This window comes from Diadema setosum, chromosome 7 (assembly GCF_964275005.1).
Source record: "Diadema setosum chromosome 7, eeDiaSeto1, whole genome shotgun sequence".
Taxonomy (NCBI): Eukaryota; Metazoa; Echinodermata; class Echinoidea; order Diadematoida; family Diadematidae; genus Diadema; species Diadema setosum.
This window is the reverse complement of record NC_092691.1, coordinates 33,785,393-33,809,311: the sequence shown is the minus strand read 5'-3', so window position 1 is coordinate 33,809,311 and position 23,919 is coordinate 33,785,393. Positions and strand designations below refer to the sequence as shown.

The 23,919-nt window shown below is 40.2% G+C and overlaps 1 protein-coding gene across 1 annotated transcript in view; it reads right to left on the bottom strand.

Annotated features, from left to right (window-relative positions):
* The window catches only part of LOC140230738 (uncharacterized), a 76,032-nt gene extending 52,843 nt beyond the window's left edge, over positions 1 to 23,189 (bottom strand). Inside the window, exon 1 of the mRNA XM_072310874.1 lies at positions 23,106 to 23,189. The gene's annotated coding sequence lies outside the window, so the exon portion shown is untranslated. The remainder of the gene's footprint in view (positions 1 to 23,105) is intronic.
* Positions 23,190 to 23,919: the final 730 nt, after the last annotated feature.

Genomic DNA, 23,919 nt, shown 5'->3' with positions numbered 1-23,919 from the left:
GAATGTCTTATCTTTCTCTATCTAATTTATTGAAGAAAACATTAACACAGAGTGGATTTACAGAAGCAACGACCTCAGAATTGAGACATTGTCCTATCATTTCATTTCATTCTTTTCTGAAATTTATCAAGAAACTTACTTTATGGCATATCCTATAAAATATAAGACATTTGTCATCATAACTGATTAGAAATTATACGTTTTACTAAAAAAGGGATCTATAGGTGGATGGTTGATTGGATTGAATTGAATTGAATTGAACTGAATTGAATTGAATTGAATTGAATTGAATTGAATTGAATTGAATTTAACTGAAGTTAACTGAATTGAATATAGGTGGATGGTGAGAAATTAATACAAGAAAATCTTTTCTGTTATAGACAGGGCACATCTGTTACATCGGTATGACTGCCTTAATATACAGCAAGTAGGCCCCTACGCTGAGGAGTTGACAGTTTGTAATTACCCTCGCTGGCTAGGGTAGAATTTGACAGAGGTTACTGTGACAACGTCCGAGCAGCATTTTGACCGTTTTAACATGCAGGGTCAAAAAAAGATTACCTGGATGTTGTCGCAGTAACTCTGGTTTGAAAGGCTCTGTTAAAATGGAGCGTAGATATGTAAGATGTTAAGATTTACACCTTGTGTACAGATAAGCAGTCATAGCAAGTATACAGAAATAATTGTATTAGTGGGGGTGGTGGTCATGGGTAGAAGAGAGCACACTTTATTAACGAAAGGATGAGAAAACTTTTCTTTTTATTTCATCAATAAAAATGTGCAAAATCGTATATAATCCTTATTATGAGAAAAAAAAAAATAAAACCCCTAAGACCCGTGGTTTTCCACAGGTGCTGCTGAGTACAGAAATAATTGTATTAGTATATGCTGACTACACTCTGTATAAAAGGCCTATGATGTATTTGGATGATTGATATCACCACTATCTTTTACTGGGAGCTTTTCAGTTTCCCATAACAACAGTTTTGCCGTGACAACTGAATTAATTTCAGCGTAACCCAAAGGCCACTCTGTACAGCATCTAATATGTTGCCCAAGCATCTGATGAATGCATGCTAATTGAACGCTTCATTTTGTAGCTGCGCATCTGAACTATTAACTGAGATGGAATGTCATTATATAAACTGTAATGGATTCATGGCAAGTGTCAGACATACTAACACTGGAGCAGCTATTACTCTTCCTTCATAAGCCAAAGCTACACTATTCTATAGCTGCTATGTCACATAATATGCATTTAAGGTAAAAAGGTATAATATGACATTTTGTATAATTTAGTTTTTAACCCAGAGACCACACTTCTATGGATGGTGCTGTACACAATGTACTGTTTGTGTCTTACATGGTGTAGGGGAAAAAAATGTCTTTCATTTCGACTCTTTGATATTCATATACACTTATTTCAGTTTCAGAATATTTTAAAGAATAAGCTTTTTGATTTAAACATGTAAATTCCTGTTTCTCTCTCATATTGGTATTTTTTGTACGAATTGTAATTTGATACACATGTATAGTGCACTCCCGTTCTGACGAAAATGGTTAACGAAATTCTGCTTACAACAAAATAAAAATTCAAGCCGCAACATTATCGGCTCTATGTAATTTATTGTTATTTGTTTGGTTGTATGAGAATTTCAATTATAGCGAAAGAAAACTGACGGTCCCGAGGACTTTGTTATAATGGGAGTCCACTGTATTATGTAGATTGAATGAATTTAAAGCAGGTTTAATTTGAGGTGACAGTGTAGGTCCTACATGTTTACAACAATAATAAAGTGCTGAGAAGGCTATTCTTTTGGAGACTAGGTATGAATAGAAAGTGTCCTATAAATCTGCTGAGAAAACTTATTTTTTTACCCACTCCACACATATTCCTCTGGACATAATCTCACATAATGGTCAGCTGAATGTCCCTGACATGGAGGCTAGGGAATACTAGTACCAGAATTTTGTGAAGAAAAACAAATAACTTGCAGAATTAAGACATTGGTCAAAACAGGTGGAGAAGTGACAGTTTGTTTCCACCAGGGGGCACACTTCCACTTGGAATGTTTGTGATGTGCTGATGTTGGTCTTCAATTGTAGGGCCTATATGCTGACATTGTCCATTTGAGTGACCATAGCATTATCATCAGATGACCACTGACTACCTATTGATTGGTTTAAAAAAAAAAAAAGTGTCAGCAAGGGGAAGGACATCCATGTAATTCTGTATTTTAGACCAGTTGCCAGAAGTGGTGGACTGGGTTGAGATAATCCTACGCATGAAACTCAAGAGTCTGATACAAAACCAGGGTAAAGGACTTCAAATATTGTAGTTACACCCAAACATCTTCAAGTAGTTCAATGAATGAAGTCCAATTTCACTCCATCAGAACGCATCAGATGTGCGAAATTTTAGCAGACACGATTTCACATATCAAAGACTTGTGTGAAACAGGACTTCGATTTTCTGATGATTGCTGGTGAGTGTGCAGGTGCACAATGCACGAAAAGTATGCAAACATCTATGAATGTTGAAACTCGTTACACTTTGTGGCTACAGCGGGATGAATATACAATTATACAAAAGGAGGCAACAGATTATAATCCGCTGAGATTTCATCTCTGAGGGTTGTGATCCGGAGGTATTGTCTATTTGGTGTAAAGTAAAATCTCGGTTTTTAGATCGTGATTTTTATCCTATTTTGTCTGTGATTAAAATGCCATTAATGTATAATGTATAATAACCCTTTGCTTCAGAATACTGCTAAAACACTTCAAAGCCACATTGCATTATAGTAAATGGGTTAGTCATAATTATACCGGTTAGTGATTGGCCAAACAGTCACGTGATGGAGGAACATTGGTTATGTTCGCCCATGGGAGAACATTTTTGTAATGTTCTCCCATGGGAAAACATTTTCACGTAACAAATGACAGAAGGACCCGCGCACAGTGAATTTGGCTCTGCGCGAGCGATCAAGTGTGTTGAGGCTATAAGTCCCTCAGTAGCATTTCAAACCCTTCGGGTGGAACATTCGGTATGTTCCCTCCCCCGCCAGTCATCATCTACAGAAATGTTAACAAAACCCAAGGGAAGATGCAGAGTGGTTATTCACAGAAAATCATGACCATATACATGGTGTTACAACTTTCCCCTTCCAAATGTCGAATGTTTCCCTGATGCATATCCATTATGTATATTAGCTGGTATTATTTATATTCTTGCTTGATTTTGTATAATGTAACCAAGATGATAAACCCATGTCAATATGCTTTTGGTTCTTCTTCAGCCGGTCCTCTGGCCTCGAGGCAAAGGTTATTCCTACAGTAACATTCTTTTGTTTGGTTGTGACACTGTTTAGTTGGTTTAGTGTGGTCTTTAGTAAGCGAGTGTTACATTGTATTGTACACTATCAAATATGAAGTTCCCGAAGACAGACCCCCTGTTCAGACGCAAGACAGCAAATACCAAACTCGATAAAGAAACGACATATACAATCATTGTATAGCCGACAGTTCCAGACACTAATCTTGACTGTTCTGGAAAACGTCGTACAGATGTGCGGTTTCTCACTGCGCGCGCTGTTATGGTCATGAGTGACAGGTATAGGGTCACCTTTTGTGTGCGCTCCCATTCAGCCCCACCCAGTTATACTGTTCTATGGTTGTCATACGTTCAGATGCATAATGGACATGATGGAATGCTGATTCGTTATCGAGTTTTAGTTCGAAATGATGCTTTGACCATCGTTTTGCTATACGTCATTTCGTTACACGTCGTTTCATTAGTCAGCGTTCAGACGTATAAATTCATTGTATATAGCTATGCTGTTTCCACAGTATAATTTTTTTTTTTTTTTTTTTGGCATCTGAACACCCTGAGAATGATCAGAAGTCAGCCTCTTTTTTATTATCTTTTGGTCGAATGTATAAATACACCATGGACACAGCATACACCATTAATACATCATAAGCCTTGGCACTCCTGGGACGATCCCAATCTGGGCTGGAGTGGATGAATATAGAGATGACCTCTGCCGAGTGGCAAGAGGTCTGGCAGAACCAGCGTTCAGGGTGAACAAGTCCTTGAAGTGTACTGTATAAGCTCTTATTTTTCAGTACAGATATTTTTACGAATGAGGAGGTCATACACATTTATGCAAGATGTTGTTTTTGCGAATTGACACCAACACTATTAAAAAAAGTAAATGCACAATTACCCTCGCACCTGGCGACATTTTTGTGTGTTGTTAAATTCGCATCCAACAGTGACTCACGAAATTCACTGAATTCGTTTAATTAAACCCTTGTGAAAATAACAGTTTATACACAGAGAAGATGTATACCCTCTTGCCCGGTGGCAAGGGGACTAGCAAAGCAAAGCAAGTATCAGAGCCATGGACTAGACTCCTCTATTTCTCAAATACATGTGGACGTGGGTACGAAACTCGTGAATATACTATTCCTGATACTTTACATAAAACAAGGCAAGTGCCAAATTGTGTCTCGCCCATTCGCGTACAAGGAATTAAAATTTTTATAACTCCCAGAAGTTAATTGACCTGCTTATGACCTTTGACCTTGTGGTGACCTTCAACACCCCAAGGGACATTTACCATCCAAGTTTGGTCACAAACGGACAAAGGGATCAAAAGTAATGAGCTATAATCGAAATGCGCCATAAAAACTTAACATTGGGCCCTAAAAATTTGTTGACCCCTTTCTGTAACCTTTGACCTTGTGATGACCTTTAACTCCTCAAGGGACATCTACCGTCCAAGTTTGGTCACAAACGGACATAGGGATCAAAAGTTATGAGCCACAATCAAAACGCGCCCTAAAAACATAACATTGGGCCCTAAAAGTTTGTTGACCCCTGTATGTGACCTTTGACCTTGTGACGACCTTCACCTCCCCAAGGGACATCTTCTATCCAAGTTTGGTCACAAACGGACAAAGGGATCAAAAGTTATGAGCCATAAATGAAATGCGCCCTAAAAACTTAACATTGGGCCATAAAAGTTTGTTGACCCCTGTCTGTGACCTTTGACCTTGTGGTAACCTTCAACTTCCCAAGAGACATCTACCATCACCCAAGTTTGACTGCCACTGTAGCAACATGTACTGAGTTACGTGTGATAAGAGAGTCTTGCAAGTAAACTTTAACGTATGACCTCAAACGACCTTTGACCTTATCATGTGACCTCTTACGGCACCATAACATGAAGGTACCCCCAGTGCATCCATCACCCAAGTTTGATTGCCATTGTAGCAACATGTGTCGAGTTACGTGTGATAAGAGAGTCTTGCAAGTAAACTTTAACGTATGACCTAAAATGACCTTTGACCTTATCCTGTGACCTCCAACGGCACCATAACACGAAGGTACCCCCAGTGCATCTATAACCCAAGTTAGGTTGTAATCCAAGCAACTTATGTGAAGTTATATGTCAAAAGAGAGTCTTGCAGGTAAACTTTAACATAGAAAAGAGAGTCTTGCACACACTCTTTAATATATGACCTCAAATGACCTTTGACATCATCACATGACCTCCGACAACACCATAACATGAAGATACCCCTAGTGCTTCTATCACCCAAGTGTGGCTGCCATGTGTGTAACAGTTGCCAAGTTATGCATCATAAGAGAGTCTTGCAGGTAAACTTTAACATTTGTGACGGACGACGGATGGACGACGGACAGACGACGGACGGACGCCATTTGGATCCCTTAGTCTCGCCTTCGCCTCCGGTGGGCGAGACAACAAAAGGGGAGATTATAACTAACTTACACGTGTATGCATACGGATATCTGTAACGCGCAACATATCCACTCAAAGGTGCTCAAGGCGCTCACAATTAATGTTTATCACCAAATACACAATCCGACGGTATAACTTCCTACAGCTGCAAACATGTTCCTTCTCAAAGATGATGGATATTATTAGGGGGAGAGTCTAAATTTTGGAGGGGAAAGTTCTGAGACCATCCATGTTAATGAGATTTTATGATTTGACCACTCTGCCCTGCTCTTGTGTTTGTCAACACAAAGGAATGTGGTGGTCAAGTGTTTAGCCAGTAGCCTAAAACAAAGGGGCATATGAAGGTAGCTGGAATACACTCAGTAGCAGGGCCTCGGCTGGCAGCCCCCCCCCCCCCACTTATTTTTTTTTTTTTTGGATAATACATAGGAATACATAGGGTCTAACCACTTGCCCTCCCCCTCCCCCACCACCACTATGCACTGTGTCATAAAGTTTCAAGGGATACAAGGAGTGGGGAGAAGGACATACTTTCCTCATGTTCACAATTTTGTACGGTCAACCTCGCATACCTCGAATTAGTGGGGACTGAAGAAAATGGTTCTATGTAGGCGAACTTCGAGGTCTGCGTACGTCAAATTTTTTTCGACTTATCCGACGTTTATCGATGTTCAACATGGTATCTTTATAGTGCCTACCGAATGTTTGCATGCTTGTCAGTTGGAATTGAATCGACTTTAATATATGAATGAATTGAATGGAAATCGATGTTCTTCTTTCAACACTATTTTCTGATGGACCATTAAATCACAGGTCTATCACCATAAAAACAAAAAGAAAATACCGGTATGCAATCCAGTGCAAGAGGGGATTGCGGAACATGCGTGCTGAATGTACATTGCATGTGGATGACCGTGGTGTGTCTACTGAATACTGTGTACTAGTATGCATTTGCATAATACTCGTACACATCATGTGGAGAAACCCATCGAAACACAAACTAAATTTATCAAGCAGACAGTAACACAGGAATCACATTCTTAGCTTTGCAAACTTTTAACATTTCGCACAACTATGGGTGTACATGTAGCTCACCTATAACATCTAGAGCTACAGGGAGCGACGGCAATGTCGCACCGCTACGCACCGGTCTGCCATGTGTCTAGCTAGCTACCAGCAGCACTCACAGTCAGTGAGCAGTGCATAGCTAGCTATGCTGTTTTGATGAGATGAACAGGTGGTTATGGATGAGAAATTGGCGCAATAAACATACTGTACATTGTATGTAGAGAACGGCAACGCACATTGCACATGGCGAACATCATACAGTGTAAGTGTATGCATGCACAGATGTGTGATTGGGAGAATAACGGTCACGTAGAGGGTGAATCATGGCCGATAATGTAACGCAAATTCAAACAAAACCAGATGTATTAACATGTAATATCAAGGAGGTATACCTCCTTGGTAATATACAGCAGCAATCTAAGTGCAGCACACAGAGGATTGGCTACAACAATGTACTTGGTTGCCAAAACGATCAGATTCGGGCTACGACATCCGAGTACAGTGCTTTTACTGTAATCAGAAACATTTAATACCAAAGAGGATTGTTCGCATAAAAAAGGAGAAACAATCTTTTGGGGCTTTTACGATTGTGCTAGAAGAGAAAAAAAAAATTAAATTACCAAAAACTCAAATAAGATTCAAGTCAAAACAGGGGTAAAGTAAATGATGATTTTTTTTTGTCTGAAAATCGTACAGCGTATCATTCCGTTACATCTAAATTCATCAGAATAAACTGTTGCTATATGATATCTATTCTTTATTATGCTAGGCCTACACTTCCAGATCATTGTACCACAATATTTTCACAATCGCAATGCTGAAAAAAAAAATTGTATTCAGTACTTGCATTCTCAGAGGAGAATTAATGAAACAAACTTTGTGAAAGGAAAAAAAATAGAAAAGCACTATGAACGTGAACGTGTTTCTCGGGCTTGGCAGTAGACCCTACTACTACTAGTATCAATCACGAATTTAACAACACGCGAAAATGCCACTGATACCGTGATTCACGAAAATATCTGTACGCGAAAATTGTGGCGTATACAGTATTTACAATCGAGTGTGAATAGATTTGTGACATGTCTTCGCTGTCCATGCGCTTAATCGGAAATGCTGAGTGATGTTTGCAATTTTGATTTGATCAACATGCTAGGAAAAACAATAAGTTAATTAAGATCGGGACATTAGATTTCCCTTCGAGGTAACTGAACTTTGAGTTATACCCCTTTCAGGTAATCATGGATGCGGATAATAGGAGCAATAAGTCGTAAAATTTTGATTACATGAACGGGAGAGGAGTAGAAAAGTGCGCATTATTTTGATGCTGCTATTATCCGCATTATTGCAGCATGAGGAGTAGATCGAGAATACATGAACGCGTTTTACGACTTATGCGCACTAACATTCCACAGTTCGGTCAAAGGTCACTCGATTTCCCGCACAACCGCTGATTGCTGAGCTTGAGCGAGAGCAGTGCATACACGTGAGTATATAGCACCGGAAACATTACGTCATTATAGAGGCGTGCGCAGTAACTATGACAAATACTCCTGTCTTTCGCACCGTTATATGAACGGGCGCTTGTAAAAGTAGTGCGCACTTCATGGGATATATGAACGCGATTTTGAATACTTAATCCGCATTATTTGGATGCAGATAATTGAACCGCGATTACCTGAAAGGGGTATTAGTTTTTCGAGCTACGCGAGTTTTAATACAAGAAAACTCCATAGGAACAATCTGGACTTTCATTTTTCCCCCGAGGTAAGTGATATTCGGCTAATCCGACGTCGAGGTAAGCGAGGTTGACTGTATTCATGCTAGGCACTACTTCCACTCCAGCCTTGACTGGGAGAATACAATGTATACCAGGGAGTGCCAAGCATGTTCCATTTAATATCAATTGCCTTCTTCAACTGCACTGTGTCAAGTATTAATATCAGATTGTCAAGTATTAATATATCAGACCATCAAATATTGGCTGACCTGCACTCAGTTCGTATGACTTTGAATAATTCAGTCTACTGGATAACTCCTGCTTTAATCCACATTTGTCTTTTTTTCACTGCAACACTCGCCCATAGCTCTACCAGAGCATCTATAGCTGATGAATAATACAAAAACAGAATGATTTTAATAAACGGGGGGGGGGGGGGGGGGGGGGGGGGAAGGGGGGGAGGGGGGAGGGGGGGGGAAGGGGGGGAGGGGGGAAGGGGGGGAGGGAGAGGGAGGGAGAAGGGGAAGGATGGGGGGGGGGGGGAGGGGTGAGAGCGCCCAGGGTCGTGTTCTTGTGTGAACAGACCCAATATGTCCCTTCTATCCACATGGAGTATGAATTCATGTACACTTGCCAACGCCCTCTGGGAAGGGAGTGCGTGAAATGCACAGACTACACTGTGTAGAGTGAATGAAAGTACAATGGATTTCACACTACATACTTCATTTGTAACCATGTTTCTAATACTGATGTTTTTCTACAGGTTCCATGACACTTGCTCCGGCGACAATTGCTCCAATGAAATATCTACAGGCTAAGCCAAACATGCTTGGAGACGTCCGGATAACAGAGTCTGAGTAATAGAGAAGTCAGGATATAAGAGAGGGCCGGATAATATGAGGTCGGACTGTATCACGAATCAAGCAGAAGTTAATTGGAAAATGCTTTGGGAACAAGATTAGCCAAATGACATAAGAGAATAAGGTTTGAAAAAAACATGATAAAAAATTACTTCTATTCCCCCCCCCCTCAAAAAAAAAAGTGAAAAAAAAATTGTTTCTAAACATATTCTACAACAAGTTCTTCGCCAATTATCTGAAAAGGGCTCTTCTTTATAATCACATTGTCCTGTATCAAGTAGACTATCAAAGAAATCTCTCATCCCCCAGGGTGCTGTTTGAATCTAACAGGTGTATAGGATGTATTATCATGCACAATGGCTGATTCCAAACTTAATAGCACTGAGCCAATGTTCAAGGGAGTAATGTGCGGATAAATAGACTTTCCCCCGCGTTGTCCCCGCATCACGGGGACAGCCACAAGAGATCTTATCTTTTTTACGATTCACCGTCCACACTGCGATCTCATCTGTCCCCAAGCTGTGGGGGCAATTGGGGCTTGGGCAAGCCCTGCCACTCGAAACCAGGCATCGCGCATGCGCACATTTGATGACCACAGCTGGACGCCATCAATTATGCTCTACGGTCCCTCTCCCCTCCAAATCTTGTCCCCGAACCCGACTTGCTTCGCGGGGACAAGGGGACAAGTCCCGGCAAGCGTTCACATTATGGTTTTCAAGGAGAAAGTCCCACAGTGCGGGACTTTCCCCGCGTCGCGGCAACCAATGTGAACGCGGGGTTTGAAGAGCTTGTCACCACAGGTTGCTCTTCTAGCAGCTGCAATGTTTAATAGCTGTACCACAGATTTTTGCACAACCACCCAATACTCTGGAGGTCATCACATGCAGCCGCACTGTGCTGCCTCCTATCTATTATCACATGCAGATCACTGACAGCAAACTACAGATGTACGCATCTTATCACCAATGATTAGGCTCTGTGTGAATGAACTTGTACTTTAATAAGAGCAATTTTACCTATCATTGATAATAGCTATTACTGAAGATAGGTAGGTGTCAGTTGTAGGGATATGGCTACCCTGCTGTTTATCATCACACAGAGCCACCAGTTGGGGTAGTCACACAGTTTTTGCAATTTTCAAAGTATCAAAACTTTGATGATTGCTTGTAGTTTTAAATGACTGCACATCCACACAGCACCAGATCATAAAGATTGAATTTTCATGCTGAGAGTCCCACTGGATTACACCACGGAAATGGAGGAAATACCAAAACACATAACAGTATCAATAAAAAATGATAATGTATGGCGATAGAGTAGTGTACATTAACACACTAAAGACTGACCCTGGAAAGTGATGAAAATAGGTTTCATGGAGAGGTCACACTAACTTTGTGTTCATTGACGATCATGTCCACACTAACTTTGTGTTTGATTATCGCATCCACACACTGCTAAACTACAAGTGGGGACCACCTGTGGCTCGTGAATAGAGTGCAAACCTGAAGATGTCTTGAAGTTCTAATCATTTAATCTTTTTAGGGCTGCGTTTATCTAAAAAATTTCTGAGGCAGAATCACGATCCTAAACGCGTTTGAGGCATTTTCAGGTGTTAGATAAATGCAACCGTGTTTTCAAATGTGTTTAGAAATGCCGTTTTGAAACGCCTTTCAAAGGGCGTTTTGAAACGCGTTTGAGACCACGATTGCTGTTCTGTGAGTAGATAAATGCAATGCCGTTTTGAAACGTGTTTATATCTCAAGGTCAAATCCCAGCTGTTTTTGGTTGTGCTCTCTACCCATTATGTTGTGTGTGACTGATGAGGCATGTTTGGTGGTATGCAGTTGACATTTGCTTCTCGGGTCAAACGGCGCAAAGCAGCTAAACAGTGACAACACTTGAATCGCGATTGTGCGATGGTTAGATAAACGCTGCACCCTGAGAATCGTGTTTCAAACCATGTTCGCAAACACCGTTCCAAACGCGTTTTGAAACGTGATTCTCTCTCTCAAGTTAGATAAACGCAGCCTAAGATTGCTCAAACTTTTGAGTGCAACTACAAGGAACTGAACTGCAACAAGCTAATTCTTAGGTTTAGGAATGTTGTATGAATGTACAATTGTAAGTATTGTTATATCATTTGCATGTGGCATGAGAGAAGTATCACAAGATGAGAAGCCATTTTAACTGTCAGAGGTTTTAGATATCAAATATCTAGATCTCATCGCTTTACTGTAGGGTACCACTTCCCTTGTAGCAACATAACGCCTCAACAAATACTGTAAATCCAAGAACATTCACAGCATGAAACTTTTACGAATTGCCACTGGCATTTAATGCATTGTGCAGAAAATACATCACTGCTCCTCGCAAAATTCATGAAAGTCTCATGTATGCAATTTTCTGGTTTAACCATATCCAAGGTCTTTGGTAACTAGTAGAAAAGGCGCTTCATAAATTTAAAATATTTTTATCATTATCAGGGATGCAAGTCAGAGAGCAACAAGGCATATGATGTAACATGTTCCCCCCCCCCCCATTTACGTTAAGGAGTTTTAGCATATACTGTAAAACACGATATATTCGCGGCATGAAAATTTCGCGAATTGGAAACAACGGCCTTTCTCGCAGCATGATATTTTCGCAAACTGCCACTAACATCCAATGCATAATGTGTAAGCAAGAACTTTCGTGTGCATTCTAATTTCGCGAATATTGCCGCTCGCAGAATTCGCAAAAATTAAAATGCACGCGAACATTTCTCGCTTTACAGTAATTTGTGAGATGCCATCTGGTGCACACTGAATATTTTGGCTTATTCTGATTTTTTTTTTTTGTAGTTTTTTGGTACTTTCTTTTTTGTTTCATTTTTATGCGAGGCAAGAGAAAAAGCTTGTCAGGTGTTTACGTGTGAGAAAGATCTGTGAGATGTGAGTCTCAGACCCAGTTTACAGTGCAAGGCTTGGCTGCGGCCGAGCCCGCCCTGCATTTCAGTTTAAACGCGCAAAAGGCCAAATTGGCTGCGCATTTGGCCACGCTCTGGAGGTGGTCTCGGCCACGGCCGAGCCGCGGCCGAGCCCGGCCTTTTCTCAGTGTAAACACAAACTGGGCCAAATGCGCGGCCAATTTTAGTCTGGCTTCCAAACCCTCTGCCCGTACTATTTCGCTATTCAGGATAATGGCCCCCTCAACGTCGAAAACTAGTATAGTTTAAGGTGGTTTTGTCCTGCAAATGATTTTTCCTTCGGCAAAGGCCTTTGCCCGAACGGCGACTTCGTCGCCACGGAATCCAGTTGGCAAAGGGTCTGAAAACCAGACTATACCAAACTGCGTTTGTTTACAAGCAGAGCGCCACTACGACAAAATACTATTGAATGGTTTAAATTAAAACACGGCCAAGCCCGGCAGTGTAAACGGACAAAATTGCGGGGCTCAGCCCCGCAATTGAGGCTGGGCTTGGCAGCGGCTTGGCCCAGCCCCGCACTGTAAACGGGGTCTATGGCCTTCGTAATGCACGAGACTTGACGGGTCTGCATTATAAAATCTTTATATTTAATGGTTAACAATTGATATTCAATTCATGCAACCAGGCACTTAGCTTAATTAATTTGCCAAGGGTTTTTTTTTTTTTTCATCATTCAGCATTGAAATTCATCCAAACTTGACCTGATGGTAAATTCAGCCACTCCACTATTAATCAGGCGTAGCTACATATCCACTTCAGGCAAGTACATTCCGTAGAAAGGCCATGGTGACACTATAGGGATCAAGGAGATTAAGTAATCTCCATTCATTGACAATGTGTCCGGACATCTGTGCCAGTTGGTGCAGAAAGCACAAGGTTGATGACATTCAACCTTGGAAAACACAATTTGCCATGTGGTTTATCAATCAGGTATAGGCCTACCATACTCTATCCTTGCACTATCCACTGTTGCGAACTTTTGATATTAATCAATTTATCATCTGCATCATAAAATAGTTAACAACTCCTATGCTTTATTTTGTTGGATTCTAAAGTGTCATGATCAATACTTTCAAGACCTGAGATGCCAAATTCAGAGAAAACCCTCGTCTATACTCATTTCAGCTAATCCTATCAGTGCTTTTGTGTTAACCGTGTCACATTAACAATGACTGTGTTATTCTAAATGTAATGAACCGTCTTTTGATGACCTTTGACTGAAAATGAAGCAGCGTGGGGTGGGGCGGTGGAGGAAGACACAGTAACAATCTCTTGTTATCTCTCAAGGTGCTTTGCAACCAACATTGAACATGTGACAGAGAGAAACAGCGTGGAATATAGTCAAATGTTTAATACCACTGGAAAAAGTACTGTATAAACAATAATGTGAGATCTTCAGTTCTTTCTTTCATGAGTGCAACCCTTCCATGTAGAAAGCACTAACATCCATGTACACCAACACACTAGACTTTCTGCTAAAACCTGTATAAGCTGTTATTTTTGCGTACAGATATTTTCACAAATGAGGTGGTCTCGGACATTTTTGCGAGATGTTGTTTTCGCGAATTGAAATCGCGGCTATCATACATGTACTTTAATACCCTAGCGCATGGCAACATTTTCGTGTGTTAATAAATTGGCAGTTCAATAGAGATGCGAAATTCGCGAAAATTAAACACTAATGAAAATAACAGCTATTTAATATACAGTATTGCCTCCAAATTGGTGCACAAAAAAAGCAAATAAACAAACAACAAAAAATAGATAAACAAAGACATGACAAATCTCCCACCTTCTTTCTACAACAGGTACACATTACACAAATGTCACCCGCACTATAAACAGACATAAACTTTTACCACTTTGACATTATCGACTCAACAAGCATTGCCGTCTACTAATGCCAAGTGCAGTTAATGAGCACTGCAACAATTAGAATTTGAGTCTGCAATGCAAGGACATTAGTCCAACCAAGGCCAAACTGGCCCAATTATGAAATCAATATTAAAATGCCATTTGACCCTTTTTAAGGGCTGCTTAGATATTATGATCTGTTGTACTGGATACAGTATTAAATCAAGCATTTATTTATTTTTTTCCTTCTTTCCTTTTGAAGGGGAAGTTCATTCTTTCAACACAAGAAAAAGTACCAAGACCCAGGCTGGTCCCAACTGCAGTACTTAGGCACGCTAATTTATGCATTTACACTAATAATATTGGGCTGGTCTAAATGAAAATACTTCCAATATTTCTCAATGTAGTACAAGTAGGACTCTAAAAACAAAGATTTTTGCGAGTACAGATATATACAACGTAGTAGTAGTGCATGAAATTTTGTTCACTCGTGTACATGTATATTCACTTCCTGCGTCGATCAATCATCGCTCTGCTTGTCGAGTGTTTTAATTTCAACCTTTCATGCAATTTCTGCACTGCAGGTCATGGATGAAAAGCTACATATTTTGCATCAGTGCCATACGACGGTGAATCTAATGCCAAAACATAAACGTAATCACAAAACATGTTGCTTTTCCTAAAAGATCAGCTTTATGTGTGTAGCAGTATAGGCTTACATCTCTGTAGAGAAAGTGGCTGTGAGGATTTCATTTCATGAAAAATATCTAGATATATATACGAGTCGATCCTGCAAAATTTGTATTTGTTTGCCCATGCCCTTTAATTTGTGATATGTGTTATGAAAACAAGTGCAGGGGACAGCAATTTACTAATAGAATTTTCACAATGGTGTTGAGTCAGAAATGTGCTTGCAAAAGCGACTTTACCCACAATTGATCAACAAAATTTCCTTCAAAGAGGAACACAGAACTAACCAACGACTTTGTGTGATATACCTGTAATCATCTGTTCATATGTTTAAAGATGAGTTACGCGTTTGATGATGAACGAGTGTCAAGGCAGCTGAATTGTGTGTGCATGGTTACAGTTGGCAAGCTGTGCACGACGTGCCCCACGTGTGAACAAACACTGACATCTCAGAATAATAATTTATGTCATATCGCATGATGAATTGTACCACATTTGGGCCTGCCAATCAGAATTGGGCCAACCTCAGGCGGTCAGATACTACCTCGCAAGGTTGTGTGAGAGCTGACAAAATTTTGTATCATAATGGGGCCTGCAATTTTCTTTTCTTTTTTGCTTTTTCATCTGTACAATGTAGGCTCCACAGAGTTTCAGATGGAAGCTCAACTGACTTTGAAAACGAAAGTAAACAGCAAAGATTACACGTTGGTCACCCCTCTCAATGATCCTAGATTGGCAAAGATATCAAATGGCACTATAGAATAGCAAGATGAAATGAAAGGGCATCATTATCATGAACAGACATTGTACGTGTAGTCTCTGTCAAAGGCTCTCTCAGTATAATACAAGTTGTAATAAGTTTGCAAGAGAAGCAAGCAGAGGATCATTATGGCAGTGAAAGGTCGTGGGCCAACAGGAGCCAAGAGGGCTTTCAGGGACGACCCATCTGAATTTCTTAAATTCAACCTTTGAAAACTTACAAAATTTGCTACATGTAAATGTACCAAAAGTCCATCACTTGGTAATAAAAAAAAAAAAAAAAAAAAAAAAAAAATTCAACCAAACGACAGAGCCCTGTTCCAAGAAGCCCTATTCCAAGGAGCTCAAAATGCACTCACATACACATTGTATCACACCGACTGCTGATGGGCAAATCAAGCAATGTGACTGGCCATACTGACGATCAAAATCAGTTTAATTCATTATTCACAAATTTTCCACAAATCTCATCCATTCAGACAAGCCACAATATGTTGTACAACTGTTCTCTACCTGTATAAACTATAAAAAAAAGAAATGATGTACCAGGAGCCATAATGGCAACAAAAACAATGTGTTCAATAAAAGAGTTGCACACTTACATATCTGTTGAAAATAGATACTGTCTTACGTGTATACATCAGCAAACCCCTTGGTAGCAGCCAGCACATAGTGGGTTGCTTACAATCCAATCTATCCATACATGCTGGTGGTTTATTTGCCTTGGGTTGTTACAGGGTTGCCATTAGTAGAGTCCCTTTGTTACGGTCCTACTGTGTTGTGTTCCAGCTCCTCTTCTTGAAGCAATGCCTTCCTATATTGCTTTTTCAATTCAAGTGGCACTAAACATGTCTACTTGTCTGTGATAAATACGGTAAAAGTGAATTTTTTCGCAAAAGCAATTTTTTGCACTTGGCCAGGTTAGATGAATTTTGAGTGCTTTCAATTCCGTGGAATCAGGACATTAACTACTGGAACATTGATGCAAAAATATTTGCATACTTTCATTTTCGCGCTAGCTTCTGGTTGCACAAAATGTGCAAAAATTTCCACTTTTACAGAACAGTAGAAGTAATCACAGTGAATCAACATAAATGCCTACAACAGCACTCAGATGGCATTTACAGAGTGACAGCATAATTACTCGAAAAGTGAATTTTGTTCCTTTCTACACAGGCAATAAATTCCTGACAAAGTGAAACACTTCCCTGCTAATCGTTTCAAAACCTGCATCTTGGGCTTTCACAATGCATGTACAGTGTAACCAGTAAGTTAACACATAGGCCTACAATGTATATCATTTCCAAAGCTAGGCAAATCTTGTGATCCATCTTTATATAAAGATCCCTTTCCCTGAAAAGCTGGATAACATCCAAAATTTCTATAAGATGTGAATACTGTACAAGTTGAAATTTTCGCGGTGGTTTTATTTTCGCGAATTTTGCGAATCGCCTTTGAATCGCGAAAATAACAACATGCGAAAATAACAACGCGCAAATAACTAAGTTCAGTTAGACCCTCACAACCGCGAAATTAACAACACGCGAAAATGTCCTCGAAGTACCAATTCGTGAAAATATCTGTACGCGAAAATTTCAGCTCGTACAGTACCTCAAGGATGTCGAAGACGAACGTTTATTGCAAGATTCAGAGTGCTGCTTTGCCTGCTTGCTGCAGCATCTGCAGCGTACAACTATTTTTCTACATGTAGATCTGTTTATTGCATCTCCAAGGATACTGAGGGTAGAAGATTACTGTACGAGCTGAAATTTTCGCGTACAGATATTTTCGCGAATTGGTACTTCGAGGACATTTTCGCGTGTTGTTAATTTTGCGGTTGCAAGGGTCTAACTGAACTTACTCATTTGCGCATTGTTATTTTCGCGTGTTGTTATTTTCGCAATTCAAAGGCGATTCGCGAAATTCGCGAAAATAAAACCACTGCGAAAATTTCAGCTCGTACAGTATTTTAGAAAGACAAAAAATATAACATGCTGGAATATACAGATAAACATCACAGTTAAATACAATGTACGGGGGGCGGGGGGGGGGGGGGGGGGGGGAAGGGAACAGCAATACTGAGAAAGCTAGAGAGTAGAATCAATGAAAAAGAATTTAAAAGCATTTCACGCCAATTAATTCTGACTTCATTTGAGAACGATAAGCATCTTGTAAATTGCTTCTAATTCTAATTCTTATACCTTTGTAACAGAAACATTTTCCTCCACTAATCACTGAATTGCATTTGTAAATATGTGTCCACACCATGAACACACTTCCATTCAAAACTGGAAACTACAATGTACCACTGGCACTTCATGCAAGTTACTGTAAAACGAGGAATGTTCGCGTGCATTTTAATTTCGCGAATTTTGCAAGAGCCAAGCTTCGCGAAATTAAAATGCACACAAGGCTCTTGTCTACACTTCGTGAAAATTTCATGCCGTGAAAAAGGCCATAGGCTCCAAATCGCAAAAATTTCATGCTGCTAAAATATCATGTTTTACAGTATCCAACACCCATAAGTATCAGAATTCCCCAGTACACACAAGTTAATAGGGACCTACATGTACAACGTAGCACAGGTACAATGTAGATGGCTACTAGAAGACCTGTCTCCAGATTATTGTTAAACCTTAGCATTTGGTAAAATTGGTTGTTATAGGTACAGAGTTTCAGATTTTATAGTGATTGGGATGAAGAATAAGAATGTTTTCAAAATTCATAACAAATCACAATGAACAAGGATGATGACAAAGGAGAACAAATAAACTGTACATGTACAATATATACTGTATCTAAGAATGCATGATTGGGTGCTCAAGGAAGCAAAACAAAAGAAGACAGCATGCATAAATTCTACGCAAGTGAACTTGTTACTAAGCAAGTGGTCTTTTCTTGGCTTTGCTTCGTAAACGGAGATTTAGGGGCATTGACGTCCACGTCTGGCGCAAGCTCGCTGGTGGCTGAAGAGGCCAATTCGTGACAGGCACAATCGACCACAACGGCTGCAGGGGAATGACAAGTCCGGGTTTTGTGTTGTGGCAACACGGTTTTTCCTCCTTCTTCGCTTTTCTTCCAGAGTAGCCCTACGGTTGTTCTCAAAGGAGGAAACTGATTGGTGAACTGTGTGTCGCCAGGACCCTCGGTCAGCGGCAAGGGATGACCACTGCCGATAGTCGATGTTGCAGGTAGATAGAGACTTTTTCAGAGAGTCTTTGTACCTCTTCTTTGGTGCTCCTCTGTTACGGTGCCCAGTGGAGAGTTCACCATAGAGAGTGATCTTGGGTAGGCGGTGATCCTCCATTCTCGTGACGTGCCCTGTCCATCGCAACTGCGTTTTCAACAGCATGGCCTCGACACTGGTGATCCCTGCCTGTTGAAGCACATCCACGTTTGTGATGTAGTCGCTCCAATGGATGTTGAGGATAGAGCGCAGAGTCCTGGGTCACTTATAGACACCACCTACGACTCCTGGAACGTTTCCACCAACGATGTCTGCGCTCTAAGCAAGTGGTACTGTACCTTCATTGCTACAATTACTGGAATGTGTGAGCCTCCTATGTATACATGTCATCATCCTTGTTCAGTCTATGTTGTTGTTACTGTCTGTTTTATGTTTAGTTTTTCAGAGCATTGGTTTATCTGCTGAAGGACCACAATAAATTCCACAGACCTATACAAGACACTATTCATTCACTGCATCACGGTGTGAAATTACCAGTATAACCATACAAATTGTATTAGGAATGCCCCTTTAACACCACTTGCTCTGTAGTAATCATCTGTTACTCCTGTGACTTCACTTTGCTCAGCCCTTTCCCCTCTTTTGAGTTTATGCCTCCTGTCAGACATTTTTTATTTATTTTTTTCACCTCTGCCAAGGAAGGAGGTTAAAGTGATCATCAGCGTTGGTTTGTCTGTTTGCAAAATAACTCAAAAAGTTGTGAACAGATTAAAATGAAACTTGCATAAAAAGTCCATATTTACTCAAGGAACAGCTCATTCAATTTTGGTAGTGATCTAGGAATCTTTATGGATTTTTGAAGGGTTTTTCATCTTTTGGCATATATGGTTTACAAACTTGAGGTTCAAGCTGTGCATACTGGAGGTTTACACATTATATGCACACTAAAGCGCATGTTCTACTTGGGCAAGGCACTGTGCAATGACGTAAAAAGGCTTGCATGCGTGTAAGGGTGGTAATGAGTTGTTGGCTTGCCGGAGGTCTGTGCTGTCGGAGTGCTTTTCTAGTTTGTCAAGTTTTGTTCCTTCCCCATCCCCCCCCCCCAAAGAAAAGCTTTCATTTTGGAATTTATTGATTTGACATAAGCCAAATTCTTCCATAGTAAGCCTGGACACTATCAGTTCATTGTGTCCCTTGTTTCCAAGCCCTTTCCCTTGCCCTCTGACCCAGAACCCATCTATTACACATCACATGCTTCAGTGGTCATATCCCCCTCTGAGCTGGAAGATCTATCCCCTGTGTGAATGTTCCCTTTCACTTACTGTGTGTTGCTTTGGTCACACACACAAATATTAGAGGGAAAAACGAGAGATGGTGCAACAGTGTGAATTCACCCTTTCAGATAATGACCAAAACACTGATGATGTTACAAAGGACACTTAGAATAATTTTGGGAATTGTTTGTTCCTTATCTGAGAAATGTTTGTTAGGAAATTAGGAAGACCTGTCCGCTGGTGACAGACTCTTAAAGGGAAGATAAACCCCAAGAACAATGTGGATTGAGTGAAAGCAGCAACATTAGTAGAACACATCAGTGAAAGTTTGAAGAAAATCGGACAATCGATGCAAAAGTTATGAATTTTTAAAGTTTTGGTGTTGGAACCGCTGGATGAGGAGACTACTAGAGGTTATGACGTATGAGTGGACTACAATATCAAGAAAATATAAAGAAAATACTACAAAAATCCATTTTTCATGAAAATTACAAATTCCATCAACTTGATATTAACATATGTTAAGGGTAGCAATTATTCCCCCTGCTTTCTGAAAGCGGTTGGTCCACTGCTCTTTCATAATTCCAGAAAAGTGAATTTTCGTTGAATATCCTTTATATTTTCTTTGTATTGTTGTCCACTCATACGTCATATCCTCTAGTAGTCTCCTCATCCAGCGGTTCCAACACCAAAACTTTAAAAATTCATAACTTTTGCATCGATTGTATGATTTTTCTCAAACTTTCAGTGATGTGTTCTACTAATGTTGCTGCTTTCACTCAATCCACATTGCTCTTTGGGTTTACCTTCCCTTTAATAGTTAAGGGAAACATTGAATTTTCTCAATTTTTTGTACATGATCAATGGAAAATTGTGAGGTTATGACATGCATCTTATATCCACTGTACAAGAAATGTTTTGCAAAAATTAGCAAAACTTCAAAATTTCATAACTTCCTTATTTTTCATCCGAGTTTAGTCCAATTTTTAATGCTGAACTCATAAGATTTTACTCTTTTTTTATCAGACTAACTTATTTTTGGACTAGATTTCCTCTTTAAAGAAAGTATGTTTATGACAGCGGGTGGGTGGGTGCAGACAACTCAGCTTCCTCTCCTACCACAGGTCCTAGACATTAAAAGTGCAAATAGACTACATAAATAATATTGATAACAGGAAACTTTTAGAGAAAACAAAATGTAGGAGGAAATGAAATATTTAACCAGTAAGGTTTCACAAATTAACTTGAACTAATCATAACGCAGAAAAACGACCCAAGGATATTCATGCTAGCAGTCACCTGTCATTGACCAATCAAATATATTCAAGGAAAGGAAATCTGAATATCAATATGAATACATAAATGATCATCTTTGAACCCAAAAGGAAAGAGTTGTTTGAAGTAGTTTGAAAGAGTAATAGAAAACCAAAGCCCAATATATACATGTAACTGTGTATTAAGTTGAAAGCAGCAATGTTTAATAGTAGAAGCATCAATGACAGGAATGTCAGGAAAATCGGAAAATTTATTAAAAAGGTATGAATTTTTCAAGTTTCAGTTAAGATCAACTTAAAACTATGGTTAATTGGTTTCCCTGTAGGGGCCTATGCCGCAATATGAATACGTTTTCAGAATCCATTTCATATTTTTTTTTTACATTAAAAAGTCCTTTGTCACTTATCTACTTTATTTTGTTCATTAAATGCCTGTAAGAACAAGCTCCAAAATGTTAATTCTTACTATTATAATCCCCTAGAATATTACTGAAGTCACATAGCCATATAGGCCTAACTGTTACAGCTTCCCATAGTTTTAGGTTGATCTCAAAATTTAATGAAACAGCCCCAGTATCTGTCGCTGTACGCTATCCGCGCTACACAGCAAGTGTTGCACGGCGTCTGGTCGGGTACTACTACTACTAGAAACTAGTGTATTTAGTGAATGATCACAAGTGCGATGGTACAAGATTTCGCACGAGGTGAAAGATAGAGGGTGGTATTCAACAAGGCGAAGCCGAGTTGAAAAGTGTGAGTCATCTTTCACCGAGTGCGAGTAAAGACCATACACTATTTGTTTTATACAACACCTCGAACGTCAACAGATTTGGTACTCACAGATTCTTGAATTTAGTACAGAAATGGCAACCATTTTCTGTGAGAGACGAATGAGTAGCCTCACAGTCACAGTCACCATGTACGTGCGTATGTGAACACAATGGTGAAACGAAGTTGTTTACAAAAATGAGTGACAAAAGTACGCGCTTGTAATTGTCGAGTGCGCGCAGCACATAGATCTAGTTGTTTATCAATATCATGACAAGTTCCATTGCACGGCTCTGATGACATGACATCAGAGCCGTGCAATGGAACTTTTTGCTCAAACAAAATTGCACGGCTGACAGCCAGAGCGTGCAATGGAACTTTTCACTAAATGTCACTTGATGGGAAACCGACCAATCGGATACTTGGTAGTAGCTATCTAATTATCAAATAGGTCATAGTGTTACTGTTGTTTATATAGACGCCTATCTTAGTATTCTAAGTAAGAACTTAACGTTGTTAGAAGTTTAGCATCATAGGGCATAGATCTATAAATATAACTAATTAGTTACACGATCAATATTGATCGCATTTGAGCATTCGACCGCCAATCACAAGCATAGATCCAGTAATTTGCAAACTCTATCGTCTCGCCCTCTTTCCGCTAATTAGATTATCTACTTTGGTTGACTTCAAAATACAGCGACCACGGACACGGTCCCACGTCACGGCGCAGCGAGAGTACTATTAAACCTCATTGACCTAGGTGCCTACATACATACTACACAACTGTACTACGATTACGAACTTGTGCACACCAAGGAGTTACTGAAACGCCACTACTAGAGTCTTGTACTGGCATGGCCATGGATGGTGCACCGAGATGGAATTCTGAATCACATTTGAACGTTAAATGTATCTTACCGTAATAACTGCCTGCTTCTGTAACTGCGACTAAAAATTTGACGATATAACAAAATCTCGAGTTAAGTTGTGCATCACACAGATGGACACACGTGTACAAATCTCGTAGCTGTTCACAAAATTATATGTTGGCACATGATGCGTGGAAATGGTTGTTGTCGTAGTCCACCAAAAAATATCGGTAGAGCAGACTGAAGATCTACTACGCTACGTGGACGCGACGATCGACCAAACGACGACTGTCTGGGGCTACTAGTATTTGACACGTGCGCAATGTTTACAACCAGCGGCGCGGCGGCAAGGAGAGTTAGCTGCAGGGCCAGGGCGCCGGGGGGCTTGGAGGCGTGGCATGGCGGCTTCTGTGAGAGAGCGCGCAGGGCCACGGAGGACCTATTTCCTATTGGCTGATTGGCTAACACCAGGGAAAACAAAGCTTGGAGGGGTGCGTTGGAAGCTTACTCCCCGGGCGCAGTGCGCGCTGACAGGAATATTTTGGTGCGCCACCACCACTACCACGACCTCCTTGCAGTGTGGTCGTAGGCCTACATACGAAGGAACCCACGAGGCCCAACTTGACACCAGTCGTTCTTTTTCTTTCTTTTTTTATTTAGGCCCATGGAGTTAGATTGATCCTTTTTTATTTCATTTTGGCCGACATTGCGGCCAATCGATTTAGAAAGTATTGGTTGAGATGCGAGAACCTTAGCAACCACTCTAAAACGTATGTAAAAAAAAAAGCATACGATCCTGAGAGGATTCAATGTTTATTTGATGAAAATTGGTTTTGAGATGGCTGAGCTATCCAAAACAACGT